We start from the raw sequence: 21,032 nt of genomic DNA on the forward strand, positions 1-21,032 counted from the left end.
TCCCGTGGCATATGGAGGTTCCCAGGCTAGGGGTCCAGTGGGAGCTGTAGCCACCGGCCTACACCAGGGCCACAGCAACGCAGGATCCGAGCCGCGTCTGCGACCTACACCACAGCTCACGGCAACGCCGGATCGTTAACCCACTGAGCAAGGGCAGGGACCGAACCCGAGACCTCATGGTTCCTAGTCGGATTCGTTAACCACTGCGCCACGACGGGAACTCCACATGCCTTATTTTCACTTCGTGAAATTACGCGGGAGAGCAGACGTCCTGGAGATCCCCCGGGCCAAGGCTTGAAGCTTTAAACGGGTTAGTTCCTCTAATGCGAAGCGCTGCTTGTGTTTCTTAGACTCTGACCATTTGCATGATTTTCGTCTCATTTCTTTTCACTCTCTTATCCTCTGTGCTGAATAATTCCCCTTCTTCTGAGGTACTGGTGTCAATAAATATGCCTTTTAATAAGAGCCTAGGCATTTGGACACCCCCCCCCAATAAGGTTTCACTGTAATTTAACTCAGTCCAAAGGGCTTTTACGAGGTAGCTTCCAAGGGCAACTGGATCGCTTGAAGGAGCTACAGGGACTGACACACGCTGAGCTGAGAGGAAGGGGGTCCGATTTAGTCAGGACTTACATGCAGCCAAGCTCTCTTGAGCCATCTTTATCATCTAGATTTGCCAATTATTTTGTTTACTTTGTTAATAATCTGCCTTGTACCAGTTTTTGGCTCATTCTTTCAATGAGCAAGAGTTCCCATAATCCATTACCACTGAGCAGTAGTGTCTATGAGGATGCGGGTTCGATCCCTGACCTCACTCAGTGGGTTAAGGATCCGACATTGCCATGAGCTGTGGTGTAGGTCACAGATGTGGCCTGGATCCTGAGTGGCTGTTGTGTAGGCTGGCAGCTGCAGTTCGGATTCAACCACTAGCCTGGGAACTTCCATATGCTGCGAGTGCAGCCCTAAAAAAAAAGACCAAAAAACCCCCAAACCAAAACAACAACAACAAAACCAATCAATACCTACTATGTGTTTAGGCATCTCACTGGGTTCTCGAGGGTACGGTGGTGAGCAAACAGGCTTGATTCCAGCCTTTCCCAGCATCCGAGAGACTGGACAGTGTAACCCTTGTGTGAAAGCACATTCTCTTACATAAGAGTAATTCCTGCTTCCCTCGGGGCCCCTGACACTTGTTTCATGGGAAGACCCGCTGGGCTCACAGAGAGCCCTCTCAGCCGTAGGAAGCCTAGTGAGACAGCCTGATAGGAGACAGAACTTTGCATTTGTCACATCAATGGTGTCTTGGGATCCTTGGGAGCAGCGGGAAGGGCTTTTGCACCCCAGCCCCATCTCCCAGCTGTGAAGAGAATGAGGGTGACTTTCCAAAACCACTGTGTTCCCAACGGGGGATGAAGGGCAGGGAGGTCTTTTAGCAGCTGCGGAAGCCAGATTCGTGCTGATGGGTTAGAAAGTGGTATTCCTCTGTGTGCTGGAATCCAGCAGGATACATTCATCTCCTTGGGGGACAAATGAAATTAATCCTCTCTCCAGATGGCAGCAAAGTGACAAGCGTGTGGAGATCAAAAGAGACCGTGAGGTTGTACGGGTGACAGCACCATCAATTGGGCCACGAAACCCAGCAGCCTGTTCCCACCAGAGGCAGACAGCACCACCGCATTTTTGCAAGTCTGATGGGCTTGGGGTTCCAGAGAGAAGCCCATTCCTTCTGATTCTCCTCAGACTTCACCTGTTTACATTTCAGAATTTCTGTTGATACGAAACTCTTTTCATTCATCTGTTAAAGACTGCTTCGATAGTGACGCTGACTTTATAACACAGTGCAGCTGTTGGGTTCCAGGGACGCAGACTGTGCGATGGGGATCGGCTTGGGGGACGCCTACGGGGAGTGCTCGCAACACCACCAGCTGTGTGGAGAAGGGCCGCCAGCAGGATTAGGCCCAGGAGAGGCTGAGCTGCAATGCAGTCCCGGTGCTGGCCTCAGCTGATTCCACAGCGACCTCTGGAGCTGGGATGACTCTTCGGAGTTGTCCCATTTGTGTGAAAGGACTGGGTCTTCACACCCTCAGGTCAACCAGCCGTTGATACCCGCTGCCCCAGAAAGGGTCACGACCTTAGACAAGGGGGCTTTCTTCTGCCAGGCACTGGGAGCTGTCAGTGGGGGACAAAGCCTTGGGAAATCGGGCGAGTCCTGACTGACACTGAGAAGAGGCCTTCAGGATGACTTGCACTTTGGAAACTTCCATGACTCTGTGGATGACTTGGTTGTTCCCTCTTGCAAAGGCATCTTCGGTCATCCTTTATCTCCTAGGAGCATTGGACGGTAGCTTCTGTCTTTCTCAATAATTTGCTTCTCTTCCTTCCTTCTATCTCTTCCCTCGCTTTCACTGGTCTCTCTCCTAATCCCTACGCCACAGCTGAGGGATTGTTCCAGAGTGTCCCAGAAAGGGTCACGGCCTTCCTTAGACAAGGTGGCTTTCTTCTTCAAGGCACTGGGAGCCTACAACTTTCCCCGGGGAATAAAAACTCGGGAAATTGGGTGGCGCAGCATTCTTGACTGACACTGAGAATCTGGATCCGAGTGGCATCTGCGACCTACACCACAGCTCATGGCAACGCTTAACCCACTTGCTTAACCTGCTTGCTTAACCCACTGAGCAAGGCCAGGGATCGAACCCTCGTCCTCATGGATACGAGTCGGGTTCATTACTAATGAGGCATAATGGGAACTCCAATGTTGTAAAGTTAATTTGAGGTGTGTCTTTCTTACTTCCCCAAGTTGGTTGAAAGCTCCCTGAGGGCAGAGATTATGTCTTATTCTTTTAACTTAATTGTAAATATTGGGAATCTGGTAAAATTCATTGACTGAATAATTTGAAATAACGGGTCGTTTAGCCTCACCATGGGCTGCTCAGATTTCACAGGTGCAATTATTTCTCCCTGTTGCACACAGAGCGACCTATTTGAAATGGGAAGTAGATTTACCTAATTCTCTGATCAAACCTCCGCAGTGGATTCTGGTGAAACCCAAGTTTCCTACCATGAGAGGGTCTGTATCACTCGTCTCCTAACCCTCTTGGCCTCCCGCACTCTAGCCGTGAGGCCTTCAGGCTGGACCGCCTAACATGCTCAGTGCAGCCCACATCGCTCTGTGCCTTGCCTGGAATGTTCCACCCATCTTCCTTCTTCTTCCTCCCTCACTTCATTAAGTTCAGATGTTCAGTCTTCTGTCTAAAACAGCATCCTCCTCCCGTCACTCTGCTTCCTCCCCCTGCTCTGCTGTCCTTCTCAGCTCTCTGGATGGTACTGATCCCTTCTTGACATTCTATTGTGTATTTATTTATTTCATCTCCCCCTTTACACTGTAAAGCCTTAGAACAGCTCCTGGCACACAGTGACTCCTGACACGTATCTGCCACATGAATGAGACTGAGGAAAATGAGGCGTCTCAAAATGATGCCCGTGGCCCCATTCACGGCTCTTCCTCTCTTCAGTCAGCAGGGGGCTCTTCTCCTCTCTCTAGCGCGCAGAAGCGTCTATAAGTACCTTCCGAGTTTACCTGAAATGCTACAGCCTCCTGAAACCAGAAATACCCAATTCCTCCTCCTTTTTTCTTCCCCCCCTCCAAGTAGGATTTTTCCAACCTAGGCAAATATTGAACTTTGTATTAGTAAACAGGTTTTTGCTTTTTATAGGTGGTTCTTCAAGGATTTTTTGGTTTTGGTTTTTGAGGGGTATAAGGTTTGCTGCCAGAAATTCCACTTTTTAAATCCACTCACAAAGACACGTTGTTGTCATAAACAAAATGTGTGGAACCAGGGGGATGAGAGCACAGCCGCAATGCGAGTTTGTGTAAGCGCTTAAACCCCGCACGCTGAACTGCTGGCTGAATGAAGCCAATCAATTACAAAGTGTGTGTGTGTCCTTTCGAAAGGGAGACGGCTCCTTTTTGTTTTCTTGGACCACCTTCGCCCCAATAACCTGGCAATATAATATAGCTTGTTGAAAACGGAGGTCAGAAATATATCGGTAAATATAACCTCTTCTTTTGGGAAATAAATCTTCCCCTACTTAAAATATGGTGGTTTTAAAGTTTGTATCAATTTAAAAATTGAAACATCCCCACTGGACGACACTGCTAATGCACTTGAATGGGCTTATTGTCTCTGGCCCATTTCCTTTAGAGTCAGTTCTGGCAGGAGGGCGTCAGCCTTATTGCCAAGACAAGAAGAACTATATATTACGGTGGATGCTCTGCCAACAGCAAGGAAAGCTGGTTTGGCAACACTTCACTGTTGTTGGGAAAGCCCAGGTATCCTAAAGATATTAATATAGCTAATAGACTCTTACTCATGTCTGTTTCTGTACAAATGGTACTTAATTTTGTACACAAGAAAATTCACGTCTCTCGTCAGGCAGTAGTTTCCTGGAAAAACCACAGTAACCTTCTGTAAATGAACCAGAGTAAATGGATTCCTGTAGAGGAAGGAGCAAGGGAGAAGCCAAGGGAATGGAGCGCTTACCTCGATGAAGAAAGCTATCAGGTTATTACTATTATTTTGTATACGGCCACCCTGTGGCATATGGAAGTTCCCGGGCCAGGGATTGAATCTGAGCTGCAGCTGTGACCTGTGCTATAGCTGTGGCAGTGCCGGATCCTTAACCCACTGCGCCATAGCAGGGACGCCCTAGCAGGTTGTTTCTGAGAAAATACTCTCACTGTGGGGTTAAGGATTCGGTGTTGCTGTGAGCTGTGGTGTAGGTTGCAGACGTGGCTCGGATCCCGCGTTGCTGTGGCTGTGGTGTAGGCTGGTGGCTGCAGCTCCGATTGGACCCCTAGCCTGGGAACCTCCATATGCCATGGGTGCAGCCCTAGAAAAGGCAAAAAGACAGAAAAAAAAAAAAGAAAAGAAGAGAAAAAAAGAAAATACTCTCACTGTAATCATCAGCTTTCAAATTGCAAATTAATTTTAGTGTGTGTGAATGTGTGTGTGTGTGCATGACTCTAGGCAGGGGGAAATAACCCTATGACTTGCACGGATGGAGGAAGCACTACAGGTGTGTGTGTTGAGTCTTATGACCTAACTCAGAGGCTATTGTTTAAAGGGATTTCTTGGAATGCAGTGCTTTATAGCTAATTATGTTAAAGTAAAATGACATGCTTTGTCAACTGATAGTGTTTGCCCAGTGGGGGCAGAGATCCTTACCAGGTAGGTAATGTGTATGAGCAACAATGACACCAACAAAATAGACACAATCTCCGCCCCTGGAGAGTTCTGAAACTGCACGTAGAAGGGGTACACCTGGAAGAGGCTTCAGATCATTATAAAGCAGGGGGGACACGAGTGATGGACCGACCCAGACTCATCTACTTCTGCAAAGTGTGATCCTGATCCCATTTTTAAAAACCGACATTGGACTGAAGTTTGGGTATATCTGGTCTACAGAATGAACATCAAAATATACCCAAAAGTATTTGGCAGTGTGGCAGCTCTCCTGGGCACAAAGGCGTCACCTCACAAGTTAGATCTGGAGGTGGTTGGGGTGAAACGTCAGGAGGTGGTTGGGGTGAAATTGTTTTTTAATTAGTAGTAAATGGAAGCTCTTTCATTCCAAAATATTTACTGAGCAACTACCATATGTAAGGCGCAGTGCTAGGGGCCTCGAGTTACTGACGATTGGAAAGAGGTACATAAACTGTGAAATAGAAGGGACAGAGGGATGAGTATCTCAAAGGAGGTACGTGTGAAATACTGATGGAGTCCAGAGGGAGGTGGGTACTCACAGAGGAGAAGCCTGGTGAAAGTGTGAGTGGCAGGTGGATCTGGTAGAACAAATAGGACTTGAACACTCTGAAGACACGCAGGGCCCTAGAGCTGAGGCCAGATCAGCAACAGGTTCAGAAGCTTTGGTTCTGTCTTTCTGCATCAGATGCCCACCCGGAACTCCATATTTATAAATCAAATCTGGGACTGGATGGAAACGTCACTCAGTATCTTTCCCCAGTTATAATCCTCTCCCTGTCTAACCTTCAGTAGTATTTCTTCATATTATTTTACTATAATGGCTCAGAAGCCATTTCTTCAAGTAGGAATGAACGAATAAAAGGTGTCTATTTTCCTAATCCTTTCATATCCTCCCTATATACAAGGGCAGTTGTTACTCAAGCTCAAAGCTGATGGGCCATTTTACGGTGTGGCATAGCCCTGTTCTGAAGAGAACGACAGTCAAGGCGCTCTCTGTTTTTGCACTGTTTGCTGACATGATGGTCCTGTGTTGTCATCTAAGTACTGGGGACTAAATGCTATCGCTGTGTCCTGCTGCCTGAACGGCAAACTGATGGGCAGACACTTGTTGAAGGAAAAGTAGAAAATGGAAGGGAGTGGATGATACTTGGGTTTGGGGGATGAAAATTCCTGTTTGAACCACTAAGCATCCCAGCAGTGGTCTCATCGTCCCTGGGAAACCTCACTCAGACACCCCAGGTTTTGAGTGGATTCAACATTCCCACAGGAACTTCATTTTACATAAAATGGTAAGACGGCAAAATGTTGACACTTACTGAGATCACTAACTAGGAATACGGCTTGCTTCAACAATAGCTAAAAATGGACTTAATGTGTCTTGGATGTGGAAATGCCATGATCAACATAGAGCTTTTGGAGTTCCCTGGTGGCCTAGTGGGTTAAGGATCTGGTGTTGTCACTGATGGGGCTTGGGTCACTGCTGTGGCACAGGTTCAATCCCTGCCCTGGGAACTTTTGCAAAACCAAAACAAAACATAGATCTTTTAAGATGCAGAAGCACTCAAATAGTTCAAAGCCAAGAAGGGTTGGACACATACTGGATATTTTAAGAATGCCATTAGCATCATCTTCAAATGCAAAGGGTGACTTTACGAAGAGCTTGCTGCTACTGTCCATCTACTGAGAGATGCCTTTCAATGACTGGTATTTTTCAAATAAATCAAGCTGTGACCACACTTCAACATACTGTTAACTCAGCTGAACCCAAAGCCATGTGGTTTTGTACCCATTTCACATACTGGGAATCCCTGCAGAATCCTCTTAAACCATTTGATAGAAAATGGAAACACTCCACTTTGCTGAATGCCAGACTTTTTATTTTTGGCTGTGCCCACAGCAGGCAGAAGTTCCCAGGACAGGGGTGGACACTGCGCCACAGCAGTGACAATGCTGGATCCTTAACCACTGGGCAACCAGTAGACTTTAGAGATCACCGAACAACCTGACTACCCCACAATTCTGATTGTTTCTGCATTTATGAGAATATCCACCCACTTTCATTGTCCGTCAGTCATGCTGCCCTGAGTCATTGTTATGCCTGAATTCTTCCAAAATCTGCTTCCTAGATGTGGAGTCACAGACTGACCTGGCTTTATGCCTTGAGGAACCTGTAACTAGTACTTTAGCTCCACTGAGGTCCCTTCTCTGCCTCCTGTTGACCAGCAGGTTGCTTCCTGCCATCCATAGCAGTTTTCCATCTGGATTATTTCTAACCATCAATTCCCCCACACAATGCCTGGGCTAAAAACAGATGCCTCTTTTAGGATGTGTAGGAAAAAAAATGTGGCTACACCTTGCATTTCTTTAGACTCAGCTAATTATGAATTTAGAAACTTGGAAACAATTATAAAACATTCTTCAAAATAAATTAACATCCAGGTTGCATTCTGTTATCTACGAGTGCACTCTGCTACTTCTGATTAAGGGCACAAAATCCATCTGTTTGTTTTAAAAAATGGATCTACTGTTACGCAGAACTCAAATTTAATTACTCTTAAAATTTTGAGGATCCCAGATGAAAGATGCTACTGCAGTGGGAAGTTCTAACATTATTTATTTCTCTAGTCATCAACATTAGTTGGTTTCTCCTTTCTTGAAACCTATTTATCATTTGTATAAATAGAGTATTTGGGGAGCTTCCTGCATTAGATCATCTCCTGTCCTTTTAGTGCCCTTGATGCTCACTGCGCTCTCTCAGTGACGCTTGCTGAGACATCAGTGCAGTGGCCTCTCTTGTTTTAATACCTCTGGAAAGTCTGCACTGTTACTTGCTATCGAGATGAGAGTTGACAATTATTTTTCTTGTTTTTGTCCTATATAGAACACTATCTTCTTTCTTACCGGGGTGATCAGACTTTTCCCCTGGTCAATATTCATTTACATATTTATTGCTGCCTCCTCTGGTGCTAGATACTGTTAGGTTCTGGGGCTGCCAAGCAATTTCTGGGCCCTTAACCTTCCAAAGCCAGCTCAGTTGTGTCTCCTTGGAGAGGATACACCTGGCATGACCTCTCTCCCTCACCCGCCTTGTAGTATGGTGGACAGACTCTAAGGCAGCTCCTGTGATCCTGTCTCCTGGTATTTACGCCCTTCTGAAATTCCTTCCCCTTGAGGGCAGGAAGAATCTGTGGCTTGATTAACCAAATAAATACAGCAAAGGTGATGAGAGGTCACATGCATGACATTACGTTAGACTGTGATATCTGTCTTGCTGGGAGAGTCTCTCCCTTGCTGGCTTTGAGGAAGTAAGTAGCCCCGCTGGGGAGGTGTATGCGGTGAGGAGCTGAGGGTGGCCTCTGGCTGACAGCCAACGAGAAATGGAGGCCCTCAGTCCAACACCCAACAAGGAATCAAATGCTGCCAACAACCACATAACCTTAGACACACTTGAGCCTTTGGATGAGGGTCTATCCTTGGCGAATACCTTGGCTGAAGCCTTACAGAGGATGTAATTAAGCCACCCCGACTCCTGACCTATGGAACCTGTGAGATAATAAATGTGTGTTTTAACCTGCTTAGTTTGTGGCAATATCATTGCACAACACTAGAAAACTAATATATGCAGTGAATTTCCTTCTCCTCTATGGACTCTACATATATGGTACATAGCTCTCTCACTGTATTGAGATTGCATTATAATCTTTTTCTGTATGTCTGGCTTCCCCACATACAATAAGGACAAACATAATAATGATAATAATAAGAATCCCTGAAGCAGAGTAGAACTGGGCATCGTAGGTCTCAGATGCGTAGAAAAGAAAAAGCAGCTCTCTGTTGTTTTCTCATCTCAGTCTCCAGGCCCCATCCGGCTGACGGCTCTGAGCACAGGGGAGGAGTTCCTTAAATTCGCTAATGAAGTATAAGTCTTCATTGTGTCCAGGTGGCTTGGTCTTCAGTCAGTCAAATGCAAGACTCAATTCCCTTATCAGAGCTGTTTCCTTTCAAAGATTTCCTCCCTTCCCTCCCCAGCAGCGGGTCAGGTATAGGGACGCATCCGTGTTCTCATCCCACTGGGGAAAGAGGCTAGGTCACGTGATGGTGCTGTGCTGTGGTCTGCACATCTGCTGGCCTCCTCAGAACCACATGTTATTTCACCTTGTCACCAGGCATCGTGCTGGCACCTGCAAGATGCTCAGCTTGGAGCCGATATAACCCATGGCCAGTCTCAGTTTGATCAGGAGCTGGTAAACAGACTTCTTTCTACGGACCAGGCTTCACGCCACCACCAGCTAGTTCTGCAGATCCTCTGATTCTCTTCCACGTTCTCCATTGATACTGGCCTGGAATGTCTATTCTGCGGTCTCTACTATGGGTCACTTCAGTTAGCAGCCACACCATCACTATGGCAGTTGTGTTGGCCATCAGTGGTCAACTAGCTTCTGAGCCCACTGTATCATGTGAATTCCTTTGATGGCACAGGGAGCAGGGAGAGACTCAGGACTCTTTCTGCCCTGTTTTGGCAAGGGGATACCCTGGGGAATGGCTTTCTCCCACAGTCCCGTAGAAAAAGTGGCCCAAGCCCCGTCTACTTTCAGCTTCCTTCTTACTCCATATTATAATACTATGGCCAGCGTGAGTTCCAGGGAGGAGGCAGTGCTGAGTCTCTGAGAGGTTCAGATACAGTCTTCTCTTTACCTCCTTCTTTCCAAATCTCTATTATCATCACTTCTGGAAGGACTTTAGGCTCCTTAGTTTTTTTTGGTAAGAAAACTTCCTTATGTCCTTATATCATTTCCTTCCACTTTCCTTCTTTACTCTAAATGGGATTTGCCCACATCTTCCCTGGGACACTAAGCCTCACACTTTAGCCTTGATGGTACATAGGCTGCAGGAAAAGATATGACTTAGCAACTAAGAAAGATTCATCAGGAGCTTTTACTAAAAAAGCATGCCATAATAGAAAAGATGAATATATTTTATACACTAAAATTAAGAACTTACAGGAGTTCCCATCATGGCGCAATGGAAACGAATCTGACTAGGAACCATAAGGTTGTGGGTTTGATCCCTGGCCTCACTCAGCGGGTTAAGGATCTGGCATTGCCATGAGCTGTGGTGTAGGTTGCAGATGTGGCTCGGATCTGGCATTGCTGTGGCTGTGGTGTAGGCCGGCAGCTGTAGCTCCTACTAGACCCCTAGCCTGGGAACCTCCATATGCCGTGGGTGCGGCCCTAAAAAAAATTCAGAACTTACATTCAGCAAAAGTTTCTATAAAGAGGTTGAAAATACAGGTCACACATTGGGAGATGATACTTGCAAAAGGTTAGTATCTAGAATACACATTGTGTGCTTAAGAAGAGGACAGAAATAAACAAATTGCCAATAGAAAACTAGGCATAGGACACAAATAGGAATTCTACAGAAGCAGTATAAACAGATATTTAACCTCCTTAATAATCAGGGGGATGGAAATTACAACCACAGTGAGATAACTATTTACATCCACCAAGTTAGCAAAATTTAAAAGTCTCACAGTATTTAGTATGGGCACAATAGGGGACTCTGATTTATGGCTGGGAGCAGAGGTTGATACAGCCAGATCAGAATGGCATTGCACAAGTGCTCATACCCAGTAATTCTACTCTTAGATAGGTCCTGAGAAGGTCTTGCACCTGTGCACCAGAAGCCATGAAGAAGAATGTTCACAGCAAAGATCTGGAAACAATTCAAATGACCACCAAGAGGAAAAGGAGTAAATTCTTAAGTTGTGGGATAGTCCTGCAACGGAAGACCATTTGGCAGTGAAATGGAATGAATGAACCACAGCTACACAGGTCAATATGGATGCATCTCAAAAACATATTATTGAGTGAAAAAAAGGAAAGTCACAGCCTGAAAGAGAAAAGGTAAGCATGCATTCTTTCATTGGAAGGCCTTTCTTGGTGAAGATATTGGTTATCTTTGTACCTAGAGCTCAATAGTCAGATGGTGAGAAGAACAAGGTAGCAAGAATGAATGGGCATTTTCTTTGTGGCATCTTCATTATAACAACTCACTCCCATCACTTTCACCTCTGTGTCCCTTTATTTCCAGGAGGTGAGTGGTGGCTTCTCTGGCTCACATGCTCACCCTCTGGATGAAAAGAGGGACCACTGTGATGGGTCATCCCAGCAAGACCACATGGAAGGGGGGAGAGACGAGTTCCCTGAATGGCAGGCAGCTGTCCATTACGCCTTGGAAACAGATGGTCCTATTTCCCTGCTCTGAGTGAGAAGGAGCAGCATTTGTCTCCTTCACTACTTTTTTTTTTCCCTTTTTTTTAGGGCCACACCCTCAGCATATGGAGGTTCCCAGGCCAGGGGTCAAATTGGAGCTATAGCTGCTGGCCTACAGCACAGCTCACAGCAATGCTGGATCCTTAACGTACTGAGCGAGGCCAAGGGTTGAACCCGCTTCCTCATGGATACGAGTCAGATTCATTTCCCATGAACCATGATGGGAACTCCTGTTCTTCACTACTCTTAGGAGAAGTGCTTAGAACACTAATAGCAGGTTGGCAGCGGCAGGCTCATATGGGAAGAATATATATATATACAAATATATATATATATATATAGTTTTTATTAATATGCCGTTTTTAAAATTTTTTATTACTCAATGAATTTATTACATTTATAGCTGTACAATGATCATCACTATCCAGTTTTATAGTATTTCCATCCCACACCCCCAGCGCATCTCCCCAGCCCCCAACCTCTCTCCTTTGGAAACTGTAAGTTTTTCAGATCTGGGAGTCAGTATCTGTTCTGCAAAGAAGCTCATTGTGTCCTTTTTTCAGATGCCACATGTAAGTGATAGCATGTGATGTTGGTGCCTCATTATCTGACTGACTTCACTTAGCATGGTAATTTCTAGGTCCATCCATGTTGCTAAAAATGCTGTTATTTCTAGAACAGTTTTAGATTCAAGAAAAAAATTGAGCAGATAGTACAGGGAAACCCCCATAGAGCACCCCTCTCCTCCCAGTTTTCCCTGTTATCTTGCATTCGTGTGCGGTATTTGTTACAATTAATAACCAGTGTTGATAAATTAGTATTAACTAAAGTGGATAGTTCCCATAAGGTTCACTCTCTGTGTTGTACAGTTCTATGGGTTTTGACAAAAGCATGTCTTTCATTTACGTTTTTGGTTGCACCCATGGCATGCGGTTCACGGGTCAGGGGTAAAACCCACGAGAAGCATGCTGTCTTGTACCCACTATCGCAGTATCATACAGAAGAGTTTCACACCCTTAACCTCCTTCTGCTCCATCTGTTTATCCCTTCCCTTGTCCTGTTGAAACCCCTGACAATTACTGTTCTTTTTACTCTGTCTCCATAATTTTGCCTTTAAGGTATGTTATATAGCTGGAATCTTAAGGGATGCAGCCTTTAAAAAATTAGTAGTAATAGACTTTATTTCGGAGAGCAGTTGCAGATTCACAGCAAAATTAGAAGTACAGTGTCCCCACATACACCGAGCCCTGCCCACAGATACACTGCCTCCCTACTCTAAACATCCAGAGTGGTACATTTGCTGTGATACATTCATTTGCCACAAGCGATGAATCAAAAATGACACATCATCATCACCCAGAGTCCATAGTTTTTGTTGGGGTTCACTTGTACATTTTATGGGGTTGGACAAACATATGACACGTACCCACCATTTTTGTGTCATACAGAATAGTTTCACTGCCCTGAAGATTCTCTGTGCTCGCTCTGTTTATTGCCCCTCCCTCCAACCTCTGGCAACCACGATCTTTTTACTATCTTGCCTTTTCCAGAATGTCATGTGGTTGGAACCATATTTAACCTTTGCAGATTGGCTTATTTCCCTTAGTAATAGGCATTTAATTTTCTTCCGTGTCCTTTTATGGCTTGATAACTCATTTCTTTTTCGCTCTAAACAGTATTCCACTGTCTGCACATACCAGTTTCCTTAATCACTCACCTACTGAAGGACATACTGGTTGCTTCCCAGTTTTGACAAAATCATGAAAAAAGCTGCTGTAAACATCCGTGTGCAGCTTTCCGTGTAGACTTAAGTTTCAACCTCTTTGGATAAATATTAAAGCGCCCTATTGCTGGTTTTTGTAGTAAGAGTGTTTAGCTTTGTAAGAAACTGTCAAACTGTCTTCCAAAGGGACTGTATCTTTTTGCATTTACACTAGCAATGAATGGGACTTCCTGTTGCTCTACATTGTTGCCAGCTTTTGGTGTCCTCCGTGTTTTGGATTTTCGCTCTTCTAGCAGGTACATAGCGAGAGCTCATTGTTTTAATTTGCAGTTCCCTAATGACGTGTTGTTGAACATCTTTTCAAATGCTTATTCTCCTACCTGCACCTTCTCCTTTGGTGTCTGTTCAGATCTTTTTCCCATTTTAAAACTGGGTTATGCTCTTATTGCTGTGTTTTAAGATTCTTTGTATATTTTGTGTAATAGTCCTTTATCAGATACACCTTTAGCAAATTTTTTTTCTCTCTCTGTGGCTTATCTTATTCTCCTGATGATGTCCATCACATGGCAGTTTTAAATTTTAATCAAGTCTGATTTATCAAAATTTTTTTTTGTCTTTGTTATCTTTTTAGGGCTGCTCCCTCGGCATATAGAGGTTCTCAGGCTAGGGGTCCAATCGGAGCTGTTGCTGCCGGCCTCAGCACACCACAGCCGCAGCAATGCCAGATCCGAGCCATGTCTGCAACGTACACCACAGCTCACAGCAATGCCGGATCCCCAACCCACTGAGCAAGGCCAGGGATCGAACCCGCAACCTCATGGTTCCTAGCCAGGTTGTCTCCACTGCGCCTTGATGGGAACTCCTGGTTTATCACTTTTTTGGTTTATTGGTCATGGCTTTGCTGTTATCTCTAAAAAGTCATCACCAGACTGAAGGTCATCTGGATTTTTCCTGTGTTACCTTCTAGGAGTTTTGTATTTTACATTTAGGTCTATGCCCCATTTTGAGTTAACATTTTGTGACAAGTGTAATGTCTGTGTCCAGACTAAATTACTTGTATGTAGATGTCCAGTTGTTCTGGTGCTATTTGCTCAGGAGATGATCTTTTCTCCATTGTATTGCCTTTCCTCCTTTGTTAAAAATCAGCTATGTTCACTGTGGGTCTATTTCCGGACTCTATTTTCTTCCACTATGGATCAAGTTGTCTATTCTTTCACTAATACCACAGTGGCCTAATTACCAGCAGTGAGTCTTGAACTTGGGTAATGTCAGTCCTTCAATACATGTTCTGCTCTTTCAATATTGTGGTAGCGAGTCTGCATTTTTTGCTTCTCCATATAAAGTTTATAATTAGTTTATTGATCCTCAAAATATAGAACCACTTATAGAAGTAATATTTCTAATTAGAGATAACTACTGTCTTTTCACAGGCGTCTTTCTATGTCAATTTTCACACTTAGGGACACACTAGCGAGCATTTCCTTTGGGAAGTCGTGTGGTTAATGCAGCTGTTTAAAAAAATGTAGATTCTACAGTCGATAGTGGAGATAACACATTTGTACAATTTTAGCACACTGAAGAAATAAACCTTTTTTTTTTTAAATGGCCACACTTGCGGCCTTTAACCCCCTGTGCTGGGCAGGGGATCAAACCTGCTCCTCTGCGCCTACCTGAGCCGCTGCAGTCAGATTCTTAACCCATTTTGCCACAGTGGAAACTCAAGACTAGATTAAGTTTAAATAAACAAAAACTGAATACAAAATAAAGTATGGCCTGAATCTTTAGAATGATTATTTTGTTAGCTGAAGGTCACAAGACTTGCTGAATGCCAAATATGAGAGCGACTGGCAAATAAGATGCTGTCTGAAGCAATGACACAAAAGCAAGTTCAAATGGCTTAATCTATTTTGAAGAAAGAACTCTAAACCCAAAGTACACGATTTAAAGTATTAGAAAAGACATCTCATGGCTCTCAGGGAATGAAAAAGGAATAAAAAGATAATCATTAATGTGGCATTGAGTCAGGCCAGTGGCCCATGGCCCCAGGGCTGTGGGGTATTTTGTGGCAGGTCAGGCCTGGCCCTGGGCTCCCAGGTTACACAGTTATTGAGCTATCATTTATGAATTAATATAAAGTCCACTATTTTTACTCTCATTTTGTGTCGACTCTGGTGTAATGCTTTCTGCAGAAAATATTTACCTTGTATTGAACCAAAAGCTAGAATTTTCAAACATTAAATCCCATCTTCACGCTTCAGAGTTTGGGGATTTTTTTTTTTTTTTTTTTCTTTTTAGGGCCACACCTGCAGCATACATGTGGAAGTTCCCAGGCTAGGGGTCGAATCAGAGCTACAGCTGCCAGCCCACACCACAGCTACAGCAACTTGGGATCCAGGCCTCGTCTGTGACCTACACCACAGGTCACAGCAAAGCCGGATCCTTAACCCACTGAGCGAGGCCAGGGATCGAACCCGTATCCTCAAGGATCCTAGTCAGGATCGTTAACGGCTGAGCTACGAAGGGAACTCCCAGACTTTTGGGATTTAGAGAACAGACCTCTGATCTATATATCTATTCCTTTGATGATTTTTTTTTCTTTTAATGGCCACACCTGTGGCATACAGAAGTTGCCAGGCTAGAGGTTGAATCAGAGCTGCAGCTGCCAGCCTACACCAGGGCCACAGCAACAATACTGGACCTGAGCCACATCTGTGACCTAAGCCGCAACTTGTAGCAACGCCGGATCCTTAACCCACTGAGGGAGGCCAGGGATCAAACCTTCATCCTCCTGGAGACTATGTGGGGTCCTCAACCCGCTGAGCACAATGAGAACTCTCCTTTCATGATTTTTAAATGTTTTAGATGCTCTTGGCTAACATCCGTTAGCCTCCTCTGTCTGTTGTGTAGAAATTGTACCATTCCCTCATTGTTTTGGTTTTGTTTCTCTGATTTGTCTCCAACTCTTTCCCATCTTGCAAGAGATCTAACCACAGAAATTTTATGCAGTTTTCCAGGTAAGGCTGCATCATGACTTTTTACTTGGATGGACCAGTGCTACTGCTACAGATGTGACTCGGGGACATAGTCTATACATATTGCAGCACTGACCGTTGGGGCAGGTATACCAGACTGGATTACTGGGGCATTCTTTTGACAGCTGGGTGACCTTGGGCAAGTCATTTGGCCTCTCTCAGCCTCAGTTTCTTCTCTGATCATGAAACTACTTCCTAGGGTAGTTGCAGGATCAAATGAGACAAAGAATGGGCATAAAGATATATTGTAAATCAACTATACTTCAATAAAATAAATTTTAAAAGATACATCTTTATTTCCTCTAATATAAAAATCAATAAGGCTCATTGTTAAAAAAAAATAAAGCATAAAAGGAATGTGTACTAGACAGCAAAATTTATAGAAATAACCACTGGGGCTGGCTTTATATTCCTCAAGATGTTTCCCCTTCTCTGGCTAATAACATGCAATACAATTGCAAAAGCAAGATCATTCTACATTCTATATTTTCTCTTATTTCACTCACTTTATACGTTGTGACATCTTTCCAGGTCAGTGCCTAGAGAGCTACCACATTCTTTTTCATGCCTCCATAGGATCCTAATTGCCTGGGTGCCCCATACATTATTTAATCCATTTCATAGTGGTAGTCTTCTTAGCTTGTTTCCAATTTTTAATTTCTTGAAACAAAGCTGCAACAAATAACTGTGTTATTGTATTTTTACATACTTGAGTGATTTTTCCGTATTCCTAGGAAAGCAATTGTTGGGTCAAAGGTATGAGCATTTATTTATTTATTTATTTATTTATTTGTCTTTTTACCTTTTCTAGGGCCGCTCCTGCGGCATATGGAGGTTCCCAGGCTAGGGGTCGAATCGGAGCTGCAGCCACCGGCCTACACCAGAGCCACAGCAACGCGGGATCCGAGCCGCGCCTGCAAACTACATCACAGCTCACGGCAATGCCGGATCCTTAACCCACTGAGCAAGGCCAGGGATCAAACCCGTCACCTCATGGTTCCTAGTTGGATTCGTTAACCACTGAGCCATGACGGGAACTCCTAAGCATTTAAATTTTAATGTATACTGCGGATCTGGACAAATATTTTAATGCCATTGGGCTCTCTGGAAATATTCATTATTCAGCTAGGCTCTAGAAAACAAGCAGCAAGTAGAACAGAGCTTTAGGCACATGTCACGTAACCTCTGTGCCTGTTGCTTCATCTGTAAAGTGGAAATAAGAGTAGTTCCTGTCTGGCAGGACTCCTGGGAGGATTAAATGAGATAATATATGTTAAGTGCTGAGAACCTGCCTGGCATATAGAAAAAACTATATAGTGAGAGATGCTGATGTTATGACTATTTTAGGGCAGAACTGTGATGGCGACATGGGCTGTTCATCACTTTTCAAAGCAGGTCTGGACCAGGGCTGGACTCAGCAGGAGACCAGGCACCTTGGGGGAGTCCTCCCATCATGAACGCTCATGGCCTAAACTGCCTTTCTTAGATATAACCTGATTCTTTTCTTCTCCTTCCATGGCCTCATGGATTCACTTTACAGTATATTTGTGAGTTTGGCATGCGGGAAGCCAAAAGAGCTTTTATCATCGGCCTCTTTTAGACCATTTAAAGGAGAGTCCAGCCCCAATCCTCACGAAGGAAGAAAGAAGGGGGGAACTACTATTTACTAAACTCCTGCTACGTGCTAGGCCTTATCACGCTTAAAGCATTTATATATATAAAACTTTTAATCTCACTGTAACCCATGATGTTGGTATCACTACCACAATTTAAAAAATGAGTAATTACGGAGTTCCCTTTGTGGCTCAGCAGAAATGAACCCGACTAGTATCAGGAGGATTTGGGTTTGATTCCTGGCCTTGCTCAGTGGGGTTAAGGATCCAGCGCTGCCGTAAGCTGTGATCCTGAGTTGCTGTGGCTGTGGTGTAGGCCAGCAGCTGCAGTTCCAATTCAACCCCTAGGCTGGGAACTTCCATATGCCTCACCTGCGCCCTAAAAAAAAAAAGGAAAAAAAAAAAAATCAGTAATTGGAGGCGTGGTCATCTTATCTGAGGCCACACAGCTACTAACAGGCAGAACTGGGATTTGGCCCAGGATTGGCCTCCAAGTGCCTGGTTGTTCCATGGTGCCTCGACTCTCAGCCCAGAGATGTACTTCGCCATATCCACAGTGTGTGTCCTGATTCAGAGCCACTTTTTTTTGTCTATAATTTCTAATACACTTTGCTGGGGAATCAAAGTTGCAATAAGCAGGACAGATCACGCGGGGCCATTAACAAGGCCACTCATTCGCTCGACTTCTACAGGATCACAGCAGTGGCAGTGCCACGGGCCTGTGGGCTCTTTCTAGATGCTCGGGTCCAACCCTTTCTGTGCTCAGCACCCCGCAGAAGGGAGCTGGGGTGTGGTTCTCCTTGGTCCTTCGTCGAGGTGGTCACTGTTAGAGTTCTGTACTTCCTCCAGGCTATTTGGAGATAGGACTGTTCAACTTTTATCCTTAGACTAAAGCAGAAAATTCTGAGTTGCTCTACTTTTTTACGTCATCCTGAGCAACGTTTTTTCATTGCAGCAATCAAATGGCTATTGACTTCGGTGTAGGTGCTTTGATGCATTTAAAGGATCATTTCATATCACCTTCTTCAACTCTTGTTTACTTTTTGGGGTGGGGGCTCTTTCTCTTGAATTGGAATTCTGGATGAATTTCCATTTTTTTTTTTCTTTTTAGTGCCACACCTGTGGCATACAGGGGTCAAATTGGAGCTGGAGCTGCAGTTGTCAGCCTACGTCATAGCCACAGCAACTCCAGACCCAAGTCGCCTCTGCGACCTATACCACAGCTCATAGCGATGCCAGATCCTTAACCCACTGAGCCACAATGGGAACTCCCATGAGTTTCAATTTTTAAGCTGCTCTCCAACCCTTGCCTTAGCAGCCCAATATAACTCTCCCCAAATGAGCTACGAATGGTCTTTGTATGGGGCGGGCGGGCGGGTGTGTGTGTGTGTGCGTGTGCAGACGTGTGTGCACAGAGTTTGGGCCAGCTGCCCTGCACCACTTTCTTTTCTAGTTCTCTTCTTAAGTAAGCTTGAAAACAAGCTCTAAACTTCCTGGGGATTATTTTCTAAACTCCTCCTTTTGGAGTGTCCAAAAAAGTACCTGGATGTTTCTCTCCAGTGGAGTGAGGTTCTCGTTTTATTTTTCTTTCCTTCTCTATCCAGAATGGTGACTCTGACCCGTTCCAATGCTATTTCCTGCACGACTTTCTGTCCATTACCTGGAGCTATGTCGAGTGTATTTTCTTTCCTTGTAGTTTCTAAAACTACCTGTACTTGGAAGCTATCATTTAAACCTCCCTTCCACCCAGGGCTGGCTGAGCTTGCCCACTGAGGGAACTGACGGCAGACACAGCTGTAATTTAAAAGCTGCTGTGAAGGACTTTTCCCCGAAGCCTTCTTTTTTGCATCTTCATTCAGTCAATGAAGATTTAGTAAGCACTTTTTATGTGCTTGATATAAACTGAGATATAACAATGAACAAGACAGGCAAGATCCTCAGTGGCGCCGAGTTTGCATTCTAGTGGGAGTTTACTGAAGGTGGGGCGTGTGGGGAAAAGGCTAAGCAAACAAGGGGGTCTAGGTGGTGCCAGGGTGGTAAAGGAACTAAAAAAGGTGGTGCCACGGAGCATGATGGGGAGGGGTTCTTTATATTACCAAAGGACTGTCAGAGGGGGTGACATTTAGGCTGACGCTTAAATGATACAAGAAGCCAGTCATGTGGCAAGGCCAAGGTAAGGTCTGTCCAGGCAAAGGAACAGCAAGTGCAAAGGCCTTAGGGCAGAACAGGTCTGGCCTATTCAGACAACTGGAAGTAAAACAGAGTGGCTGGAGCAGAGTTAGCAAGGCCAAGAAAGACAGGAGATGAGGTCAGAAAGCTGGTGGGGCCAGATCGTGTGGGGCCTTGAGGTAACGGGAGCTAAGTTTGGATTTCATGTCCAGCGCAATGAGAAGTCGTTAGAGAGTGCCATGACCTAAGTTTAGGGTTTTTTTTTAAATTTTTTTTTTTTGGTCTTTTTGCCTTTTCTAGGGCCGCTCCCTCGGCACATGGAGGTTTCCAGGCTGGGTCTAATGGAGCTGTAGCTGCCGGCCTACACCACAGCCACAGCAACACGGGATCTGAGCCGCATCTACAACCTACCCACAGTTCATGGCAACGCTGGATCCTTAACCCACTGAGCAAGGCCGGCGATCGAACCGGTAACCTCATGGTTCCTAGTCAGATTCGTTAACCACTGAGCCACAACGGGAACTCCCTAAGTTTAGTTTTTCAGAGGCTTCTCTGGCTGCTGTAGGAGAACGGACTGCAGAGGGGAAGGAAGTGTGAGCACATTCCAGTCCAGGTATAAGATGATGGTGTCTCACACTAGGAGGTGGAGAGATGTGTATGGGTGAGGCCTGTCCAGGCAGAGGAACAGCACGTGCAAAGGCCTTAGGGCAGAACAGGTCTGGCCTATTCAGAAAACTGAAAGTTGGATATGTTTGGGAGGCAAAGCTGACACTTTGATGGATTCGATGTAGAGGATGAGCCACAAGAAGGATCCCTTTTGGTTTGAGTGCCTGCTGGATGTTACTTATTGAGATGGAGGAGGAGGAACCGGTTGTGGGGAGAAGACTGAGTTTTGTGTAGGTCAGAAAGATCAAGTAGGCTATGAACTCAAGCTAACTTTAGGTCACTTATGCCAG

At 44.9% G+C, this 21,032-nt stretch overlaps 1 long non-coding RNA gene across 2 annotated transcripts in view; it reads right to left on the reverse strand.

Annotated features, from left to right (window-relative positions):
- Positions 1-21,032, reverse strand: part of LOC110257554 (uncharacterized) — an 86,526-nt gene that overhangs the window by 47,756 nt on the left and 17,738 nt on the right. The window lies entirely within an intron of this gene.

The sequence above is a fragment of the Sus scrofa genome, chromosome 18 (genome assembly GCF_054392235.1).
Source record: "Sus scrofa isolate SSC_HxYL_T2T_F1_AM1 chromosome 18, Sscrofa_HxYL_maternal_Yorkshire_Landrace_v2.0, whole genome shotgun sequence".
Classification (NCBI taxonomy): domain Eukaryota; kingdom Metazoa; phylum Chordata; class Mammalia; order Artiodactyla; family Suidae; genus Sus; species Sus scrofa.